Source organism: Ascaphus truei, chromosome 2 (genome assembly GCF_040206685.1).
Source record: "Ascaphus truei isolate aAscTru1 chromosome 2, aAscTru1.hap1, whole genome shotgun sequence".
Lineage (NCBI taxonomy): Eukaryota > Metazoa > Chordata > Amphibia > Anura > Ascaphidae > Ascaphus > Ascaphus truei.
In genome coordinates, this window is record NC_134484.1 from 181,688,068 (window position 1) to 181,706,237 (window position 18,170).

Consider the following 18,170-nt stretch of genomic DNA (forward strand, 5'->3'; position numbering starts at 1 on the left):
GATGCTGTCCCTATGGGTTTATACTATTGTACTTAACTGGGAGGGACTGTAACGGAGTAAATGGACCATCTTCCAAGAGTGGAGTATTATTATCTGACTGCAGAAAAAGGGTAGGAGTGCTATTGTCAACAGCTTTGGTCATGAACTTTTTAAAACATGGGAGAACACAGCAGATATTAATCACAAACAAAACAGAAATAATAACTATTGCGATACCTATTTGGGCAAGAATCTTTTGCCATCCTGTCTTTCCTTGTTAGACCATTTTGTGGTCGGTATCCCCAATTTGTTCCCGTGTTCCATCCTACTACTCCCCAGTAATCACATTCCTTTCCCCAGTAGGAATCCGTTACGCATATATAAGTAGACCTGAAACCGACATTGCTGTATCGATTATATTGCCAATGTGTTGAGGGGCAGCGGACTACATTACAATAATCAAAGGAGAAGGTAGCTACATGAGTATTGGATGAATTATACCAAAACGTGACTACCCCTTCATGTTGGGTGATAGCAACCTTTTGTGCCCCCCCCCCTTAGACCCAACAAGCAAAAGATATATAGCATCATTTTCCTTCTGAGGTGTCCTCGTTGGGAGCTGGAACCTTCTTGCAATGAGAGGCGTGTATCCAGGTGTTCTTGCCAGCTAGTTTGACTGATGTCGCTGTGGTCAACAGAACTTGGAAAGGACCATCATTTCTGGGCTCTAGGGAGTGTTAGCTTACAAATCTCTTCACGAGCACCCAGTCTCCAGGCACGAGTTTATGAGTCCCAGTATCTAGATCTGGATCTGGAATAGAAGAAAACACTCGACCATGCATATTGGTTAGTTCTTGCGTTAGGGCAGTTACATATTTGGTCAAAACATCAGACTGCATTTGTAACTGCTGTGGGTAGTAACAACCAAGTTTGGGGGCAGTACCAAACAGTATCTCAAATGGGGATAGAGATGTTCCCCTCGTGGGGTGTATCGAATACTGAACAAAGCAATGGGTAGACTATCTGGCCAGGGCATATTTGTTTCCTGGGCCATTTTCAACATTCTAGTTTACAGTGTGCCATTCATTCTTTCTACCTTTCCGCTACTCTGGGGATGGTATGGGGTGTGGAAAGCAAGGGTGGTCCCTAGCGCGGACCAAATTTCTTTAGCTAACGTAGCAGTGAAAGCGGGGCCTTGCAAGGTGTTTCTGCGGTGGTTTTTCCACACGTCCTGGGTTACACTTTGCACAAATTGTACATGATTTGCAGAAATTACTAGTCATTGGGGTAATTCCAGGCGCCACATAGTATTTGTCGATCAGTGCATTCATAAGAGTCTTTTAGAGATGTGCTGCTCCATGTGCCCATTGTACCACAGCATGATACAGTGCCCGTGGCAGACAGAGTTTCTTTTTGTACTCGTAAATTCCTTCTTGGGGCGATGCACCTCTTCTCTTCCAGCTTTCCTTTTCTTCCTTTGTTGCAGATTCTTGCAACTTCAGATATTCTCGATTTACTGGGAGGTTCTGCATTAACGGAACCATCTTTGTCGTGTCCACTCGATCTTCCACTTCTCGTATCCCGCTGGCAGCTTGTTTTGCCGCAGCATCCGCCAGATGGTTTCCTCTGGCTTCTTCTGTGTTCAGTTTCCCATGGGCTTTTACCTTCAGGATGGCCACATGGCTTGGAAGGAGTAGGGCGTCCATCAGAGCTTGTATGGCTGAGCTGTGTTTCACTGGTGTTCCTGCTGCTGTCAGAAATCCCCTGGTTTGCCAAATGTCGCCAAAATCGTGTGCTACACCAAAGGCATATCTAGAGTCACTGTAAATATTCGCCGTTTGTCCTTCTGCCAGTTTACACGCTGCAGTGAGGGCTTGTAGTTCGGCCTCTTGTGCGGATGCTGTTGACGGTAGTGTGCTTGCCAGTAGGACCACAGAGTCTGTGGTGACAGCATAACCCATATGGTAGGTGCCTTGTTGATCAGCATATCGAGAACCATCCACAAACAGAATTAGATCTGGGTTCTGTATCGGCTTTTCACTCACCGTGGGCAGATGAGCTGTTTCTAGCTTCATGAGTTCGAAGCAATCATGGGGTAGGTCGACTCCAGCTGTGCTTTGTTCTTGTTCGTGTCCCTGCACATCTCCCCCCTCGGGAAGTGGAAGAAGAGTGGAGGGGTTAAGCACTTGGCACCGGAGAAGGGTGACATTGTCTGGAATGAGAAGCGAGCATTGCAACCTGAGGTGTCTGTCAGCGGACAGATGTTTTGGCTGTGTCTGATTGAGAATAGCAGCAATGTCATGTGGTGCCAGGAGAATGAGGTCATGCCCTAGAACGATATCCGAAGTTTTATCCAGCAGTGCTTGAGCAGCAAAGACAGGACGAAGACAGGACGGTCCACCACGAGCCACAGCGTCGAGACGGCTGGAGTAATAACCAATAGGTCGACATCGGCCAGCGTGTGGCTGTGTTAACACTCCAGTTGCATGTCCATTTCGTTCTGATATGAAAAACTTAAAGGGTAAATCATAGTCTGGGAGGCCCAAGGCAGAGGATATTACCTGTTTGAGAACAGTGAAATTCTTGGAAGCCTCTGGGGTCATCTGGAAGGGATTCGTTGTTAAAACATCGTACAATAGTTGCATCATTTACTGCTCGAAGATCTTGAACCATTCTATACTTATCAGATTCACCCTTCGCGGTGCGTTTCTTTACAGGGAAAAGAGGGGTATTGCAGTTTACGGGGAAGCGGGGCCCCTTGTTTGAGCTGTACAACAATGGGTGGTACCATTAGGTGCCCGATATCCTCAGGGCCTGTGGATCATAATTTGGACGGGATCCTATCCATGACAGCGGGTGGTATACTGGCAGCTGAGGGTTTGTCCGCTAATGCCAAAAGTATTGGAAGGGAACAAAGGGCAGAGACATCTGACTCCCAGAGCGGGGAGGTTACATCAATGGTGCCGTCCTCTGAGAATATTATGGAGGCCTGTAACCTGGATAAAACATCAGCGCCAAGCAGATTAAGCGGGCAAGTAGAGGAAACTACAAATCATGCAAATAGTTCAGGGTAGGGACCTATCTGCAGGGGTCGTGTTAATGGGCTAGAGCGCAGTGTGCCATCTACCCCCCCACATGAAACATCAATATCAGACAAATAGGAAGGGTCGGGTATGTCTGCAGCTCTAATTACGCTCCTGGCTGCACCTGTGTCTACTAGGAAGGGGGTGAGGTGACATGCATTATTGGGGTGCCTTCTACCTGCTTGGGCGTCTGCCCATATAACCTTGGGCAGCGGTCGGGTACTGGGGGGTGTCTGGGGTTAGTATTCCAGGTCATGTTTGCCTCCTGTGCAACGGCCTGTGTCTCATTATCTGAGTCAAAACTACCGGGCGTACTGTAGTGGACACTGCTGCTGGGTCTGTGTGCTATTGTTGTGTCAGGGTAGACTTGAATCCCTACCGCTGGGGCAGTGATTGTTTGGGGTGAAAGGACTGGCATCAGGGGCATTAGGGGCACAGTCGGGGTGTAATAGGAACCATCCGCCTGCATCACAGGATATAGTTGTGCTACATAAACAGTCAAAATTGGTTTGTCATTGGTGGGCGGGGTAGTGGGTTGTATAGGTGGGGGTGCTGCTGGAGCTGGGAGCGAAGGTAACAAAGGAGTGAGTATAGATAAATCAGTCACACCGTGGCGCTGCACACCACAATTAAAACAATCTTCCCTGCATTGGGGGTTTTGGGTGCCAAACCTTAAACATATCCATGGGGGTGAGTCAGCACCAACATAGGGTGGGGTTTGGTCATTTTCAGGGGGGTTACTTGTACAGTCACCGCAAGGGTGATAAAGAAATACAACCTTCCCTCCCTTTTCTATCTCCTGCTCGGTCCATTTTTCTCTGGACAGCCTTGGCAACATTAAACCAGGCTTCTGCTATCTTCAGCAGGTTGTTATCACTCAAAATTCCTCTCTTTTCTTTCAATATCTTTCGCCACATTTCTGGTTGTAACCTGCCTTCTGCTGCAGTAATACTACATACTTTAAACAGTCTACTTGCTTTGTTTTTCACTTGTTATTATATTAACTTCTGTCCTGGCAATGATAAAATAAATGCAGCGGGACCCTTCTGTCCCTCAACAGAATTATTTTGACTCATACTAACGTAAGGTATGTTTCCCTGTGAGATTCAAAAAACACACAAGACTGCGCTCACTGAACTTCTCCCTCCCACAGAAAAAGACCCCTCTTTCTAGTTGCCATTAGAACAGAAGGAAAAATAATATTTTCTGGTTTTAAAAGACCCATTCGTGTGGCCAGTACGAACAAACCTTTCAAAAATAAATCTTTACCAGTTACCGGGAGGGCTGCTCCCATTCTTTTCCATTCTCTTCTCTCTCTCGGCCACTAGGTGGCAGGCTAAGACTCCTTTCCCTGTCTTACTTGCCTGTGCTCAAATGTTAAAGCTGCACTTTTTTTTTTTTTTCCCTTTTCAAGCTACACTGCAATTACTTGCAACAAATATCCTGCCTTTTTTTCCCCCTTCTTTTTCTTCTTTCCCTTCACTTATAACACTTTATTTCCCTTCCAAATAATATACACAGTATCTAATTGTATCCCAATTTCTGCATATAAACCTTTCATAAAAAATAACCCTCAATACCTACTTCCTCAACTATTGGCAAATTCACTTGCTATTTCTTTCCTATTCACTTTCTCTTCTACTGCAAAGCGTACCTTAACGCGGAAAAAACAGGAGTTCGGGCAGTTTAACGTCTAGGGGTTATCGCCCAAGCACCTATGGGCTATCTCTTCTACTCTCAACAATCCCCACCCGTCCTCATGAATTCTCAACACTAATACACAAGAGAGGGAAAGGTTGTTCAGGGATCAATTGGCAGGATTCCGTGCTGTTACCAACCGTAACGTGCCTTTAACACCCGTCCCTCTGCAACGCGCCAACCACGCAGTCACTCCAGGGATCATGTGTTCCTCTCTGAACCGACTATACCTTACTCCCACCTTACCCCTCCTTCCACCAAGTTTACAACGTACAATGACAAGACCCCTAGTCAGCCGGCAAAAATCCCACTCCACTCCGGGCTCCCACTTGCGGCACTGACTAACATATATACAACATGTAAACATATACCGGGTGACAGATAGTCTAGGTAACAGGTTTGAGTTTAAAACGGGCTCTGGGCAAGATATCTACCTGTCTTTAGGTGACCTTCGGAGAGCCGTATGAGACACAGAAATAGACCAACAGCGGAGACAGTACGTATCGGTAGATAATAAATGTTATCTTACCGTACTCCAGAGGTGATCAGTCTCCTGCCGCGTCCGCACTTGGTCCACCCCGGTCCCTCTGCGCACGGCTGTCCGTTGGTTCAAAACCCAGAGCCCCACGTTGGGCGCCAGCTGATTTGGATCAGAACAATCGTCTGCAGAGTATCTGTCCCCGTCCAGATTATTTTCCCTATATATATATATATATATATATATATATATATATATATTAATATATATATATATATATATATATATATATAAAAAAGAAAAGAAGCGCCCGATCCTTGTGTAAAATCAGATAAGAATTTTAATATATCACGGACAAGACAAATGCACACTTACAATTTGTCTGATAAAATCAGGCATGTTATGGGACCAGCCCATGCACCAACTGAAGACTCCACGATCGCCTCTGTGTAATCTGAAGTCCTTTGGAGTGCTGGATCTTGTGTCTGTATCAGCCTTTGTTCCAGAGAGTTGTCCCAGAGAGTAAGGGAATCAGTAGTTTCCTTTGCGGCTGCTTAGTTGTAGCGTGCGGCCGCCATTCACCTCTCTCGTGGAGCACTGGGACCCGGATGGGACTTCACACACGTCTCTGCGTCTCTGTGTCTTCACGTTGGTAGCTGGGAACTGCTCGACCACCGTAGGTTCACTGCCACATATCCCTACGCGTTTCTTCCGTCCTTGCGGATTTCATCAGGGGATCTATATATATATATATAGTGCATGCACTGAGAAAAGATCACGCTGACACACAGGAGTTCAGAATGATAATGTCTGACTTTATTCCTACAGACCACGTTCATATATAGAGGCTGCATTGGGGGATTGTATGCAAAAGGAGCTCTCTCAGGTCTAAAGGTTGTGTGTAAATACACATGTCAGTATCTCATTGGTTCTTTGTTGTGTCTTTTCCTTGTATGGTCTTGTTGTTGCAGTTTATGGTCCTGTTATTGCAGGTTTTTTTTTGACACATCAGCATTTGAGGGGAATTCCTCGGTGCCATCTTCCTTACTTGAAGGGAGGGGTAGCTGCGGTAGCCATTTTGAGTAAGGAATCATATTAAAGTATTACAGATGAAGAAATAGGCATTTTATCCAATCCATCACAAGGCCACGCACGGCCGTAACCCCACAGTGCCCTCCAACGCAGTGTTCACACCCTGATGGGATATTCCCCAAAGTACTGAGGTACCCCATGGCACCCAACCACCCTGGTGTCCACAGGAGTCAACCCACCCCAAAGTGTGTGTAGCAGCGCTGCCAACAACCACGTGTTAAAGTTGGTGCACTTAAGGTGTAGATGTAATACCTGCCGGGTACTCCAGCACCTGGTAGCGCCGACTGAAGATAAAGGGGCCGTCCGGTCCCACGTCGTCGTCATCAGCGATGAGTTCGCCTCCACATGGGGTGGTGTCCAGCTGGATAGTCCCACCATGAAGAGAGTCTCTTATCTGTGGGGTGATCTGGTCCCAGACCACCGGATTACTAGTTCGCCGCCAAGTTCTGGCTGTATCCCTCACACTTGGCACTACAGGGGCAGTGTCCCTATCTAATGGGCCTGTCCTTGCAGCAACAGCAAGCTTACGGGAGTCTAGCCTAGATGGGGCCTAAGGGGGTCTCTGGCCTAGTACAGGGTCCACAGACTCCCTGCACACACACCCTACCCTCTCCTTGTCCCATCTCCAACTTGCGTGGTCTCAGCATGCCAAATGTATATGTTGCAGAGCAGGAGGATCCAGGAGCCCTTTTGGCTGTAGTGCAGCAGGTGATTTTGCAGCCCCAGGGTAATGTAGTTCCCCATGCGGAGCCTATTTGTAATGGCCGCTGATGAGTGCCTGCACTGCGCATGCACACCTCTTCCTCTACTGGACACCGTAGCCTCGGATACTTGGTGCATGCGCAGCTTTAAAGATGGAGGTGCCCGCTAGCCAGGTGCGCCTTGGAGCCTCCGGAGCACCCGAGCGCTCCCTGCTTGGCTGACCACAACCTCCCTCCTGCCTCCCTGTATGACAACGGGTCTGCCTTGGTCTCCGGCGGCACCCACACCACCCCACAGCCACACTACACTGCCACAGTGCTCCCGGCGGTCAGGGGGCAAGAGGGGCCCAGAGGGGAACCTGGCCACACAAGAATAAAAACCGTTTCAGCTAAACTATACTCCTGCTTCGTGAGTGCAAACTATCAGGGGAAGTGTTGGTGAGTTCTCCTGCAGGGATTGCCTCAACATCCCAGGAGCCTGCAAGAGATGGAGGCGCTGATAACCACGAGAGAAAGAACCACCATTTACCCCAAAAGCCTGTCCTGATGTCCCCACTACCATCGGCGGACACCTCAGTATCCTGTAAGCCAGCAGGTAACCAGCACCTGACACAGTGTAACGGCATAATCTCTCAGAGAGTGGGGGAAACAACATTACATTACATTATATATATATATATATATATATATATATATATATATATATATATATATATATATATATACATATATATATATATATATATAAGCAATACGATACCGTTTGGAAACGAAATCAGCACGCAGCACTCCAGAATTGAACAAACAAGTGTATTGTGTTTATTTTATTTTATTTATTTTTTCAATACACTTGTTTGTTCAATTCTGGAGTGCTGCCTGCTGATTTCGTTTCCAAACGGTATCGTATTGCTTATTCTTCATTATAGGATCTGCACCCACATCAGTGACTATTATTACGGAGTGCTTTTTGTTCTTTTTCTATGTTTTTATATATATATATATATATATATATATATATATATATATATATATATATATATTACATACATACACACACACACACACACACACACACACACACACACACACACACACACACACACACACACACACACACACACACACACACACACACACACACACACACACATAAAAGGCGCCACAGAGTCATTTGAGTGAATTGGTGAAAATACTAATGCATAGTAGGGTTATCCCATAACATTAACAACTAACATAACAAGGTGCCCCATATCACATGAGAAAAAGCAACACACAGGAAAAGAGTCGTTGTGTAATATACCCAAAATAGGTACGCAAACTTTTTGGGGGCCGTACTATAAATATGGAGACAGTATTAAGATGTTAATCTAAAATATTTGATGATAAATGCCCACCACTAAATTGGTACGGAGTTGAGCGGAGCTTGCTTTCCCTTTGAGTGCATATCGGCAAGCACGTCTCCTCTGATCTGGCTATAGATTATTCTATCTTTCTATCCATCGTTGGAGACACAATTTGTTTGGCAGTCATATGACGCCGCGCTGCCATGACAACAGGACGCTATGTGGCGTCTTGACATCATTTGTCGAGCCCTATATATGTTTATATATATATATATATATATATATCGGCAGCGTTGCAGACATCTGAGATGTGAATGTGCTCACAAGTTGTATTTTTATTTGCTATGTCTTTTCTATAACTTTGCAGAAATATATATATTTCTATTTATTTTTGACAGGACTTTTTTAATACATACAGAAAAACTTATGTGTTTATTGTAGACATATATTTAATGGGTGCAGGGGATTGAATCGCACGGACTGCAATTACATATGACATCACACGCAATGTCATATTACAATCTTATTTCATTATAACAAAGGTGAGGTGTAGTATACTGTATATGTGAAGGAAGGGCATTGTGTGTATTATCATACAGAATAAAACATAACAATGTTTATCTGAATCTTAAAGTAATGATGAGCAACAGCACCTCTCCTCTCGTGTGTGTGCCACCTAGTGGCGACATACTGGCATTACAATCACTTAAACAGATCCACCAGATGACTGGTGGATAAGGATGTGATGGACTTTGGCTCAGGTCCACAAAAGCAGATTCAAATGAAAATACAAATTGAAAGTGGTAAAAGCCAGTGAATTTTCTTTCCAAACTTTTGGAATCCTGATTACCAGGAACATACGATTTCAAGGGTGCTAAGCTTTAAAGCACACCTTTCCTCCTGCTCATATGAAAGCTGGACAGCCGTTTGTGTATCTGGGCCTTTATGTTCCTGCAGCCTGCAGGGCCGCCTACGGGGGGGCGGGGAAGAACTGGGACAAGTGTCCCGGGCCTGATGTCTTCGGGGGGCTCGGCCGGCACTGGAAGTTGAGGCTGGGCCCAACTTCTTTACCCGACTGCTGGTCCTCTCATTGCCGCCGGTCCTGGCTTTCCCAAGCTGCGGGACTCCCTCACTATCCCACGCTGAGCCTCTCTCTGACCCCAGTGCACGCTGGGCCTCTCTCTGACCCCAGTGCACGCTGAGCCTCTCTCTGACCCCAGTGCACGCTGAGCCTCTCTCTGACCCCAGTGCACGCTGAGCCTCTCTCTGACCCCATTACACGCTGGGCCTCTCTCTGACCCCAGTGCACGCTGAGCCTCTCTCTGACACCAGTGCACGCTGGGCCTCTCTCTGACCCCAGTGCACGCTGAGCCTCTCTCTGACCCCAGTGCTCGCTGAGCCTCTCTCTGACCCCAATGCACGCTGGGCCTCTCTCTGACCCCAGTGCACGCTGAGCCTCTCTCTGACCCCAGTGCACGCTGGGCCTCTCTCTGACCCCAGTGCACGCTGGGCCTCTCTCTGACCCCAGTGCACGCTGGGCCTCTCTCTGACCCCAGGGCATGCTGAGCCTCTCTCTGACCCCAGTGCACGCTGAGCCTCTCTCTGACCCCAGTGCACGCTGGGCCTCTCTCTGACCCCAGTGCACGCTGGGCCTCTCTCTGACCCCAGTGCACGCTGGGCCTCTCTCTGACCCCAGTGCACGCTGGGCCTCTCTCTGACCCCAGTGCACGCTGGGCCTCTCTCTGACCCCAGTGCACGCTGGGCCTCTCTCTGACCCCAGTGCACGCTGGGCCTCTCTCTGACCCCAGTGCACGCTGGGCCTCTCTCTGACCCCAGTGCACGCTGAGCCTCTCTCTGACCCCAGTGCACGCTGAGCCCCTCTCTGACCCCAGTGCACGCTGAGCCTCTCTCTGACCCCAGTGCACGCTGAGCCCCTCTCTGACCCCAGTGCACGCTGAGCCTCTCTATGACCCCAGTGCACGCTGAGCCTCTCTCTGACCCCAGTGCACGCTGAGCCTCTCTCTGACCCCAGTGCACGCTGGGCCTCTCTCTGACCCCAGTGCACGCTGGGCCTCTCTCTGACCCCAGTGCACGCTGGGCCTCTCTCTGACCCCAGTGCACGCTGGGCCTCTCTCTGACCCCAGTGCACGCTGGGACTCTCTCTGACCCCAGTGCACGCTGGGCCTCTCTGATGTCAGTGCACGCCGGAAGCTGGGCGCGGCTTCCGGCGTACACCGGCATGAAAGAGTGGCTCGGCCAGACGTCGGGCCTAACTGCTTTGGCCGCTGGTCCCCAGCTGCGGGGCTCCCTCGCGGTCTCGTGCAAGGCCTCTGACACCAGCACGAGCAGCAGCATGGGAGAGAGGCCTGGCCTGGGAGACCATCCCCAAGGTAAGTGTGTGTTTTGTATATATTTGGGGATTGAGGGGTTATGTATTTGGGGGGGTGGTTAAGAAAAATGTATTTGGCGGGTGGGGGGTTTGTATATATTTGGCGGGTTTGTATATATTTGGCGGGTTTGTATATATTTGGAGGTGGGGGGCTTGTATGTGTAGGCGAGTTTGTTTGTATTTGTGGGGTGAGGATTTTTTTGTATGTATTTGGGGTGTGAGGGGTTGTATGTATTTGGGGGTGGATTTTTTTGTATGTATTTGGGGGTGAGGTTTTTTGTATGTATTTGTGGGGTAGAGGGGTTTGTATATGTATTTGGGGGGTGTTTTGTTTTGTATGTATTTGGGTTGTGAGGGTTTATATGTATTTGGGAGGTGGGGAATTTTTTGTATGTATTTGGGGGGTGGATTTTTTTGTATGTATTTGGCTGTGAATTTGTTTGTATTTATTTGTGGGGTAGGGGGATTTGTATATGTATTTGGGGGTTGGTTTTTTTGTATGTATTTGTGGGGTGTGGATTTTTTTGTATGTATTTGGGGGGTTGTATCTTTTGTATGTCTTTTGTGTGGGGGGGTAATTATTGTTGGGGGGGGGATTGTGTGTGTGGCTGAGGGGGGGGGAATGAGTGTGAGGAGGGGAGATTAAGGGAGCGAGATTGAGTGAGAGGGGGGTAATTGAGGGAGAGGGGGAGAGTGAGAGGGGTGTAAGAGAGACTGAGGAAGAGAGAGGGGTGAGGGGGGAGAGAGTGAGGGAGAGGGGGTAATAGTAAGTTGGGGGGGAGAAATACATGCGAAGAGGGGGTGGAAATAGGTGTCAAATGGGGGGGGGCACGCAAGACCACAGACATGGGGGGTGGGGGTGGGGGGGGCCTGTCGGAACTCTAGTCCTGGGCCCCGGGAAATCTGTCGGCACCTTGGCATCCCGCATTACTATATGACTGTTTTCAATGGTTACAGTCCCTTTATTTGTCCTAGAGGAAACGATCCAACATGAGAGCTACTTCATATGTATTTGTACATGTTTTCAAGATTCTTCTTCAAATGCTATACCAATAAAATGTCTAAAGTACGCTTATTTGTACATAAAAGTAGTAATTCACATCATTAAAGATGCAGCGTCCCTCCTCACACAAATTTCAAATACACATGTATGTTGTGGTGTTTTAAAGCAGCACTCCAGTGTACCCATTATGTTAAAAAAAAAAAAATATATATATATATATATATATATATATATATATATATACAGATTTGAAGCAGGGGGTCTCCGGAGCTTAACCGCGTTGATTTCAGCTCTGGGGACCCCCGGCTTCCCGAGATACTTATCTCTGAAGGGGGTGCCGGTATCTCTGTGCTGTTAAAATGTTGAATGTCACGTGGCTCAATAGGAAACCACAAGGGATGATGTCACGGCTTCCTATTGGCCCATAGGATACGGGACATTTAAGCCGCCATTATGTTAGCCCAAACTATCCCAGCTGGAGCTGCTACCGGCACCCCCTTCCGAGTTATGTATATATGTATGTATGTCTTTATTTATATTGCGCCCTTAATGCACATAGCGCTTCACAGTCGTAATACACACGACAATCATATAAATAACAAATAATACAAATAACACATAAAGGGAAGAAATGCTTCAGACACAAAAGTAACATTTAGGAAAAGGAGTCCCTGTTCCGAAGAGCTTACAATCTAGTTAGTAAGCAACGCGGTTCTGCCCTGCTTCAAACCTGCTATAAGTTTATGTTCTTTACCGTGTCTTTCCTTTTATTTACAGTATGTGCAGTTTCTTTTCTCACGTTTCATCGTCTCAATTTGTAGCTCGGAACCACTTTTAAAGTAGCTGTTTCTTTAACAGAAGAAATAGGAAATGATGACGGTATAATTATTATTTCTCATAGCATTTGCAAATAAAAAGAGCAATCTCTCTTTTTATATTTATGCCCCGAGGAAGAGCGCATACTCCATTTGAAACGGGTAAGGATTGATCTGATTTATTGTTTTTGTAAGAAGTTTTTTTCCCCCGTTGCACGTGTCTTTCTACGCATCATTTTTATACACACGCATTTTTTTTTAGGAGAAAAGGAAAAATTGGCAGTAGTGGGAGTGTAGCACCCACATACGAGCCTGACGAAGCCTGGTCCCAGGCGAAACGCGTGGCTCGCCATTTTGACACCAAGCGGCTACCGTAGGGAGACGAAGCAGCTGACGCACACAGCCCTGAGCCCGGATGTGGAAGCAGGGAATCCATCTGGAGCAGACGCTGTTACTGATCCCTCCGTTGCTGTCGAGGTCCGAATACTTTTTTGTAAGTGTAGATATTTTATTTTGTATGTAATAAAGCAGTTCTTTATTTATACTCTGCTGCATCTACACTTACATTCTTCACTGAGGGGAGGACTGCCCACGAGCTGGAAGCGCTGAGGGAGGGGACATACTCCATCCAGACAGGACCAACAGAGTTCTCTGAGTATCAGCACTCACACATGGCTCTGTGAGTGAATCTCTATTTGTTTTATTCCCCTCACTTATCTCCCCAATCTCTCCAATAGGTACAGACGCAGGCACTTTGATTGGCACTTGGTGCCAGCACTTAGTACCATTTCTTCTTTTTTGTCACGCTGAATCTGGCTGTGCTTGTGTGTGTATTTATACCGAGGGAGAGACTGCCCCGATCCTGACCGTATATACATCATCCGGACAGGACCACAAGAAACCACTGAGTACAAGCGGTCACACAGGGCCGTGTGAGTGATACTTAGCTTATTTAGCACACCCATCTCACTATCCGGTACAAGTGCAGGCACCCTTTTTGGGGTCACCTAACCCCCCCGGTGCCAGTACTTAGTACCACACATTCCATATCACACTGAATCTGGTTGTGTCTGTGTGTGTATCTATACGGAGGGGCAGACTGTCTACTAACAACCACCTACAAGGACATAGATGTGGAAGAGAATCCTCTGGTCTGACGTACAATACACCACAGAAGGACAACGATACCTTTCCGCGTCAGCGCTCACACAGGGCCGTGTGAGTGACATTGATTTTATTTATTTATTCAATCACATCCATCTTTCACTCCCCTCGTTGGTATGAGCGGTGATGCTTTGACTGGGGTTATTTAACTCCTTGAGCACCAAACTCAATACATATCTTTGTTTGACTATCGCCTTGTTTCAGACCCTAATTGTGTCTATCTCCACATAGGAGTTGTATTTATATTTATGTTACTGTTCACTTTGTGCTCCCCAACTCTCTTTTGTGTTTATACTAGCAAATAAACAATGTTTATTCCACCATACAGTGTGTTTTGTTATTCAGTGAACAAGAAACTCTGTTCAATTGTAATAATAATAATAATAATAATAATAAAAAAAAAAAAATCTTAAAACTCTAAGGGGCATAGTGGCCCCAAAAAGTTTTTTTTCAATGAGTTATCAATGCATATTGCTTTCTTGGAATTATCACATGCTACCTTTGTAAAAATAGATATGCTTCTATTTTCTTCGTGCCCGTTTATTTCTATCCGCAGCGGTTCATTTTTGGTCTTTCATTTTTTTTCTCTTTCCCTATTGACTGCAGCACAATTTGTTTAAACCAAACAACAACGATAAAAATGTGTGAATCAGCAACTTGCCTGTATGTAAACGACAGCCGTAACAGATCCTGAATAAAGGAGTCATTTTTATTTTAAAGTGATCCAGCCACCCGTCACGTTCTTTTACTCTATATTCCAGTGCACTGTCTGCACATTTCTCCTATGGACACAGCCATATCACAAAACAGATTAGGTAACGATCGGAAAAGCATTAGGTTTCTATGGAGTATTTAAACATACTTTTAGTTGTATGATTATTATTTTTTAACCTATATATAAGCTATATAATGTGTTGTCATTGGATCATTTTGATCCTATGAGGGTTTGCCTCTTTGAGGGAAGATATAGAGCAGGCCTGCACAACTCCAGTCCTCGAGGGCTGTAACCAGGCCAGGTTTTCAGGATATCCCTACTTCAGCACAGCTGACTCAATTAGTGGCTCATCCGGGATGGGAAGGGAGCGAAGATAGCAGGGATACACCATGAAAAATAAAAAAATAAATGCATACAATAGTGTAATAAGTTCTTTTCAATCTGGATAAAACATGTATGTCTTGGCTCTATAGCAATGCCTACTTACAGCAGGTCAAAAGGTAAAAAGCATTGATCTACACAGCAGGTAGAAAGGTGTCAGGATCTTCAGGAACAACAGCCCAGGTTTACAGCATAAGAAATCAGCACCTCAGCTCAGACGTCAGTAGATGTGAGTGCATCAGAGACATGCAAAAGAAAGGCAGACCATAGTGTCGATCGTGCATAAAATTTATATCAACAAACAACAAATTTTAGGAATTGTACTCACATTGTGTACATAATCATAGTTCACATAAGGCTTTACTTGAGGCAAATGGAGTGCTGGTTCAGTGTGGAGCAGCTCACCGGGGATCTTCTCCTTAGACTCACAACAGACCGGGTGGGAGATGGCGTCTGACGTCACATCCGCTGTTGGGGTGACGGCATCCGGTCTTGGAGGCAAACGGTGGGGGAACTCAGCAACTCTGAAGCCTTCAGTAGAAACAGCAGCTGCAGCAATGAAAGTGGCTCTACGCGTTTTGTCGTACTAGACAACTTCCTCAGGAGCAATGAATAATTCTCAAATGAGTTGTGGGTTTATATATACTAAACAATTGAACAAATAAGCAATTAACCAATTTAATATAACAATTATATAATTGAAAATTTAAAAGATACACTGGTTCTCCAATAAATAGGTACATAACTCAGTGTTCAAAAAACGGCGCAGTGTTAATACAAATAGGCATTTAAAACAACATCTAAGATGCCTATTTGTATTAACACTGCGCCGAAGATCCCCGGTGAGCTGCTCCACACTGAACCAGCACTCCATTTGCCTCAAGTAAAGCCTTATGTGAACTATGATTATGTACACAATGTGAGTACAATTCCTAAAATTTGTTGTTTGTTGATATAAATTTTATGCACGATCGACACTATGGTCTGCCTTTCTTTTGCATGTCTCTGATCCACTCACATCTACTGACGTCTGAGCTGAGGTGCTGATTTCTTATGCTGTAAACCTGGGCTGTTGTTCCTGAAGATCCTGACACCTTTCTACCTGCTGTGTAGATCAATGCTTTTTACCTTTTGACCTGCTGTAAGTAGGCATTGCTATAGAGCCAAGACATACATGTTTTATCCAGATTGAAAAGAACTTATTACACTATTGTATGCATTTATTTTTTTATTTTTCATGGTGTATCCCTGCTATCTTCGCTCCCTTCCCATCCCGGACAAGCTACTATTGAAAGGAATCTGTACACATTCCTGGAAGGTTGAGAATTTGATCAGTGATCACCTTGACACATTTTATTTTGAATTTTAATTTTGTGCACTATTTTATCACAGATTGGGTGTGGTTAGCGCCGGTAACAAATCACTTTAAGTTCACTCAATTAGTGGCTCAGTCATACTGAGACACTAATTGAGCCAGCTGTGCTGAAATAGGGATATCCTGAAAACCTGGCCTGTTTACGGCCCTCGAGGACTGGAGTTGTGCAGGCCTGATATAGAGTATGGTCATTATAATACACTTGTTAAATTAGAGCATTGCCAGGATAGTCTGATTAGGAAGCCATTACTTGATTCAAAACGTAATGTGGGCTGCACATTTATAATTACAGATAGGTACCACACAGCAAGAGTGAAACGAAAAACCCAATTAATAGTCACAATAATATTTTTTATTGTAGCTTTTAAATACATATTTTGATTTCAATTTTAAGGTCCTACATGAGAATTGGGTAAGTGAAAAAATATATTTCTTACAGTCCTAGGCTCTAACTGTTGTGTAAATGTAATCACAGGATGATAAAGTAGTCCCTTTAATGTGATGTGTGCACTATTTGTGAAAAATGTGTTCACTCCCAATTAAGTGATTACTACACCAAGACAAATTTCCCTAGCCAATTCCAATCTGGCTTTCGCCCCAAACACTCCATGGTAACTACCCTCCTAAAAGTTTGCAATGAGATCCAGTGTGGAATGGGGACAACTCACTGGTGCAATATTCCTAGATTTTGCAAAGGCTTTTGATACTGTTGATCATGTTATCTTGCTTAACAAACTCCAGTGCTGTGGAATAGGGAAGCATGCTTTAAACTGGTTTCATTTCTACCTATCAGGTAGATCCTAACGTGTCTATCTCAGGCTCTAACTACAACCCCTTGGATATCACCTGTGGTGTCCCGCAAGGCTCTGTTCTGGGGTTATACTCTTCTCAGTGTTCATCAATGATCTTCCTACAGCTTGTAAGGGAGCATCAACACACATGTATGCGGATGACACAATCTTACTGTATACAGTATGCACACAGCCCTAGCCTCTCTGACCTTTCAATCTGACTTTTTGAGACTTGAAAACTGGATTTCCCAAAACAAAATGTTTTTAAACACTGACAAGACTGTAACAATGGTATTTGGGACCAATGCTAAATTTTTAAAGCTTCCAATGACTGAGCTCCAGATCAGAACCAACGCTAACACCACCCTAACTCCTGTTACTAGTTTTAAATATTTGGGCATGTGGTTTGACTCCCATTTAACATTTGGGTTGCACATTAATACCCTGACATCCAAAACCTATGCCAAACTAGGTGTACTTTATAGGAACAAATCCTCCCTAAGTCTGCTGGCCAGAAAGCGCATTGCATAGCAGATGCTAATGCCAATTATAGACTATGGGGACATAGTATATGGCACGGCACCCCAAACTCACATTAGAAAACTTGATACCCTCTACAATTCAATATGCAGTTTTGTCCTCCAATGCAACTACAATACACATCACTGCGAAATGCTCAAAGAACTAGATCAGTCATAAATTGCGTCTAGGTGCAAAGTTCATCTTTCCTGTCTTGCCTTCAAATACTTTCTGGGCAAGCTACCCGTCTATCTGAACAAGCTCCTCACCCTAACCACATGCAGCACTTATCATCTGAGATCTGACTCCAAAAGACTGTTCATTATCCCAAGGTTCAACAAAGTATCCGGCCGTTCCTCCTTCTCTTACCGTGCACCACAAAACTGGAACAATCTACCGGAGACGCTCACATCCGTTACCAGTTTAAGTTCTTCCAAAACTAAAGCTGTCTCACATTTTAATCTGGTCTGTAATTGTTACATACGCCTATAACATATATTATCTTTAACTGTGCATGCAATCACAAATCATATATACATATATAAATCTATGCACACACATACATGTATATATACACGTGTCATATACGCACACATTCACTTACCTTCCCATTGTACAGGAGAGGAGACAGCCCGGGAGAGGAG